Here is a 6,000-nt window from a genome sequence, read left to right as displayed (position 1 = left end):
ACAACTCAAAACTCGACCTCTTGGGCTGAATTTCCAGAAAACATTTGTAAATACATAGTTAAACATGATTCAAAACTCAACTTTGAGAAATCAAAGCCCAAGGGTGTTTAATTCAAACCCAATTTCAAACCATTTTCAAGAACAGGATGAACATGCAAACATGCATGAATTCAAATCAATTCAAAGCTTCAATTTGATGCTCTAAGGAGCCAATTGTTTCCAAAACATGATGAAATCATGGACTTAAAGATAATTGTGAGCATGCACGTAACATTTTGCCATGAAAACAACTCAACATCTACAATACAAACATGCATGCAAAGAAAGAGCTTCAATTCACCATGTAAGAGCCATAACTTGGCTCAAGGCTACAATTTGCTATAAATCATGCAAGAATCACTTAAACTCAAGAACAAAAGGGCAGTTACTCTACCTTAGGTCTTCAATGCAAGACTAGAAGCTCAAATTAGCAAGCTATACTTCAATTCTTCAAGCAATTCTACCAATGAACTCAAGATCCACTCAATTCTCTCTCACTCTCTATCTTGGTCGGTTGAGTCTAAGGAATGAGCTGATGAAATGTGTATGTATGAGTGTAATGAAGCTCAAAGATGATTCAAGTAGTGGGCCACTTAAGTGGCATTAACGTAATTAAGTCAAATTATGCAATCTATCAATATTTAATCTAATTCAATCATACCTAATCAGTTTTCAGATAAATACACCATAAGATCACATCAATTATGAGGATCATAAAACATCAATCAATTCCCGGTTTGGCCGCCGATAAGGCCTTCAATTAGCAGTTTAAACGTAAAACGTGAACAGATCAAGTAAACAATCAAACAGATAGAATACAGATTAACATACATACTCAGTCAATTCAGTTCCAGTTTTCAGCCAGTCAGTTCAGTACTTTAATCAGTTCAATTATCAGTCATAATCAGTTCAGTTTGACGGTAATCAATGTTTATCAGTAAGCAGTGATGAGGGTTATTACACGTACATTACTATCATCACATTGTTTAGGTCCTTTTGTAATATGACAGTAAGGCCATTGTACAATGCCCACAACTTCGCTTCTAGGCTTGTTCCCATTTGCATTCTATCATTGTAGCCGCACACGCACTTTCCTTTATATAGCAAATACCTACAAAAGCATTAATGCCTCCGACAAGGATGTTGCCTTCGCCTTCATCTTCTACATTTTCACTCCACTACAACTTGTTTTTGAAAATAAGTTAAAAATTAATTTTTTGATTTTTTTTAAAAAAATATATATATATATAAAAAAATAAAGAAATGATATAATACAAAATAAATTAAAAATCAAAAGTGCCTTTTAAAGTTTTCAAAATAAAACAACATCATTGCCTCATTCTTCTTCTTCTTTTTCTTCAAATTTTGAGTGATTGTAGTAGAGAAAAGCAAAAATGATAGAGACTCCAAAAATTATATCAAAAATTTTATCAAATATTTTACATGGGTGTGAGATCTACATGGGACTTACATTGTGTGAGTCTCATATCCATGTGAGATATTCAGTTAAACTTTTAATAGAATTTTTGAAATTTTTAACATTATTTGGAAATAAGTGATTGTGCTTGCAAGGGACGAGTACATTTGAGAGTGATTGGGTAGGGAGTGGTCGACTGGGGTGGGCAAAAGGGTTTGGGGGTGAATGATAAGGCAGTCGTAATTTGACCATTAGACAAAGCTTTCATTTGAGAATAATTTTTTTAATTTTATTTTTTGATTTTTTTACTATTCTAAAAAAGTTCCGTTTATGATGAATTTTAATTTTTTTTTTTTAGTTTTGTTAGAGAAAAAGTTAATTAATTATGGTTTAGATGAAAAATTTTGTCTTACTGATATTTTAACCTATCTTGTCTTTTAGAGCATCTCCAACGGTGTACCAAATGTTTCACCAAATCTGAGTCAAAAAGGGGTCATTTCCTTAATTTGATACTTCGCGCTCCAACGGTTCAACATCAAATCCGTTTCATCAAATTTGCGTTGGGCAACCGGTTGGTTGACCGGCCGGTCAACCGGTAACGGCAAAAATTTTTTTTTTTTTTTTTTTTTTTACCGGTTTGAACCTTTTTTTTTTTGAACTTTTGGTGGTCGACCGGTGGTCAACCGGCCGGTCGACCACCTAGGCAAAATTTTTTTTTTTTTTTTTTTTTGACTGGTTTGAACCTTTTTTGAACGGTCTGAACTTTCTCCGGGGCGACCGGTTGGTCAACCGGATGGTCGACCCGTTCGTCTCATCCCAACGGTTAGAAACAGTGATTTGGTGAAATGCTTCGCCTGCACTTAGTTTGGTACCATTTTTGCTGAATTCTGGATTTGATATCGATTTGGTGAAACCGTTGGAGCTTAAAAAAGTGACTTTTTCACCAAATTTTAAATTTGATACCAGGTTTGGTTCACCGTTGGAGATGGTCTTAGTAAACTAATTTAGGTCTTATTTGAAAACATGCTATTTTAATAATTTTTTTATTTTTTTACAAAAAGATGTGCAGAAAAATAGAGACAATATATATGACAATTTTTAATAACTTTTTAACTTTTTAACTAAAATATATAATTGACAAACGAAACTTTAGCCACAACTATCTTACCTAACAGAACGTTAAAGTGCTCACTTAAGACTCACATAGAAAAGAGCCGTCTTCTTTTTCTGTTTTCTTTTTTTAAATATATGTATATATCACATAAAAATAAAAACTATGATGAAAAGAAAATAAGAAAAAAGCAAAAGTAATCAAAAAGATTTCTCCTTAAATTGTATCTTATAAATATCAAAACAAACTACCCCATTAGTATTTAACCTTCATCGGTTATCATTATTTCTGTTTTCTAATATGCTAGCAAAACATGAATATAAAAAATTAATTAAGAATTTTGCATCTTAATAAGTGAAAAAAAAAAAAATTTAAATAAAAATTTACAATGTAAAAATTGCCTCTCCTAGGTTCTTTGCCTCAAGTCTCAAATAGTTTTGAGCCACTTCTGCTATGGGGCTGGGGATAGGCAAAGGTAGCTAGACGTGGGAGTGGTGAGGATAAAAAAAACCATTCCACTTTTAAAAGGAGAAAAATATTTCTCACCCAAATTAACTTATTTTTCATTAATTATGAAATTTTTTTTTTTTTTTTTTTGATTTTCATTTTCTTTCATAAGAAGAAAAGTAAAGAGGTGAAAGAGAAGAAACTTGAAAGTAATATTCACTTAACAGGCTTCCTATTTTCTATCAAACCACATAGCAAAAGCAAAAAAATTGCATTTTTCTATCTGTTTTTCCTTTTCCTTATTAGTTTTTTTTTTTTTTTTACCTACATGAGTAAAGAAAACAAAAAATATGATTACCATAAAATCATCATCATGTGTGGGATTTGGTAGAATCATCAAGTGGATACCAAAATCTATTGAAAAACCATTGGGAATCAGCTTCCACAGCAAACCCATCTTGATTGCGATGCCAACTAAAGTAAGCATGACTTCGATTCTTAATGTCAAAAATGGCATGTCCAAAACTTGCTTCACGAAACGCCGAGTAATTTAGCTGTGGCTCTGTCATGCTACACACAAACACAATGCAGCAACACAAAAAAATGTTTAATCTTGTCTCTTTTTTTGTTATTTTTTTTGCTTTTTAATTTGTCCCGTGTGTTAATTTAGTTCATGTACTTTTAGCTGTACGAATTTAACTGAATTAATAACATGCATTATAAAATTAAACAAGCAATGTTGTTCATCTAAAAACTAATGGACTTTTCAAATTCGATGTCATCCACTCAGTCAATTTTCAAAGGGCATTATTAATTGAACTAAAGTGACTTAATGTGAAATTCAAAAGCAAAATTGATGCAAATTAGGGCTAAAGGACCAAATTGACACGAGGCAAACTACAAGGATTAAGGATGTAATTTGCCCCTTTTTTATTTTCATTTAAAAAAAAAAAAACACAGAAATTTATTTGTAGAACTGTTTCCAAAAACTAATTACAAAAAAAAAAACAAAAATCCAAAAACTACCCATTTTTTAAAGAAATATCAGAAGTTGTTTTCGAATTTCGGAAACTATTCTTATACAAAAATGAAAATGATAGTTTTTTTTCAAAAAAAATCATTTTTTTTATTCCAAAAACACGAAAACAAAAAAAGAAAAAAGAAAAAAAAAATGAAGAAAATGAAAACACAATATTTGACTTGTACTAATCTTACTTGTTTGCCAAGCCTTCAATATTTCCCCCATCACCAATGGCAATGTATACAGGAGCAGACTGGTCATTCACAGGATTGCAGAGGCCATTGACAAATGTTGTAAGCAACGTTAGATATGCGTTCCTGTTACATATGTATGCATTAGTTGTCAAGTAAAACTACGTAAGTAGGAAATTTTGGTTTTGTGGGTAAGAGGTGTGGTTAGAGGTAGTTTGGGAAGATGGCGGGCACTCCAATGGCCTGAGATCACCGGAGGTGGAGAGGAGGAGGTCAAAGCAAGCTTGGAGAGGGAGAGGCTGGCAGTGATGGACCTTGAACACTAATGTAGAATGTGAGAAGGAATGTTTGAATGTGAAACTTAGTGTGTTAGAATTATGAAGTTGTGTTGTTGTTGTTTTGCAACATATATGATATGTTATATAGGCCATAAGAGTATTAGAGCCCAAGCAAACTGTTGGACTGGTGGCTCGTTCTCCTTAACTCTACCAGAAGTGATATGAGCCCTTCTGTCATATGTGGCTTGACAGCAGGTGAAGAACAACGTTTCATGGCAGGCGGAAAGTAACGTTTCGTAGTTGCCTCTTCTCCAAGCCTGGTCAAGGTGGAGTTGTCTTAGCAAGAAGACAAACATCTCGATGATCCCATGACCTCAGCCGCCAGTCCAATATCTGTTGGAAAATGGCTTTGGAAGCTCCGTTTGGTAAGTCTCTCAAATTATAGTTCCACCATTGATTTGAGAGTGTTGTTTGTTTTGAGCTTTCAAATCATAATTCTACACCCATTTCTTAAAACTCAATTTAAAACATAATCATTACTTTTCAAAACTCATAATCAAACACATAATTCAAAACTCTTTTTAAAACTCAATTCAAATCAATATTTTAATTTTTTAAAATAATTTTAATATTTTAATATTTTAAAAATATTTTTTTTATTTATTAAGATTTTAAATATTTTAATATTTAAATATGTTACGATTTTTTTAATTTTTTGAATATTTTAATTTCAAAATATTACGATTTTAATTTTTTAAATTTTAAAATATTTTATAAAAATAAATTCAAACTCTATTTTATCTATTTTATAAAAATATTTTGAAATATTTTAATTTTTTTGTTATGTATTTGATTACGATTTGAGTGTAGAGTTGTGAAAGTAGTATGGAGTTTCAAGTTATGAGTTTTAAAAATAATTTCTTAATTGAATTTTGTTTTATATGTTTGGTTACGATTTGAGTGTAGAGTTGTTTTTAAATTTTAAATATTAACATTTTAAATTATTTAAATTTTTTGAATATTTAAATTATTTAAATTTTTACGATTTAAATTTTTTGAATATTTATTTTAATTTTTTACTTATTAAATTTTTTAGATTATTTAAATTATTTAAATATTTATGATTAAATTTTTCGAATATTTATTTTGAAAAAAAATTATTTCCTTTGTAGTATTTTCAATTAAAAAATTAATTAATGTTATTTTTCGTAAATAATAAATTTTTTTAATTGAATTTTAAAAAGAGTTTGGTCATAAGTGTTGATCAGAATTTTCGATAGTATGAAAGTAGTGTGTTTTGTTATGAATTATAACAATTTGAATTAAGTTTTGAAAACTCTTTCCAAAACTCAGAACCAAACAAATTTTCTTATTTCACATGTCAAGTCAAACTTTCAAAACTCAATTCCACACTTAATTCAAAACTCAATTCAACACTCTATTCAAAACTCAATTCAACACTCTATTCAAAAACCATAACTAAACAAATTTTTTAT

General features: G+C 30.2%; 1 pseudogene across 1 annotated transcript in view; it reads right to left on the bottom strand.

The window, feature by feature from the left end:
* Window positions 1–3,376: 3,376 nt before the first annotated feature.
* The window catches only part of LOC114273109 (purple acid phosphatase 2-like), a 51,492-nt pseudogene continuing 48,868 nt past the window's right edge, over window positions 3,377–6,000 (bottom strand). The window contains exons 8-9 of the transcript XR_014355608.1: window positions 4,230–4,352; window positions 3,377–3,584 (exon numbers count right to left, since the gene is read on the bottom strand). The product of XR_014355608.1 is annotated as a purple acid phosphatase 2-like (transcript). The remainder of the gene's footprint in view (window positions 3,585–4,229; window positions 4,353–6,000) is intronic.

Source organism: Camellia sinensis, chromosome 2 (genome assembly GCF_055761805.1).
Source record: "Camellia sinensis isolate YWXY chromosome 2, ASM5576180v1, whole genome shotgun sequence".
NCBI lineage: Eukaryota > Viridiplantae > Streptophyta > Magnoliopsida > Ericales > Theaceae > Camellia > Camellia sinensis.
Note: the sequence above shows the minus strand (reverse complement) of the source record. Positions and strands in the feature narration are given on the sequence as shown.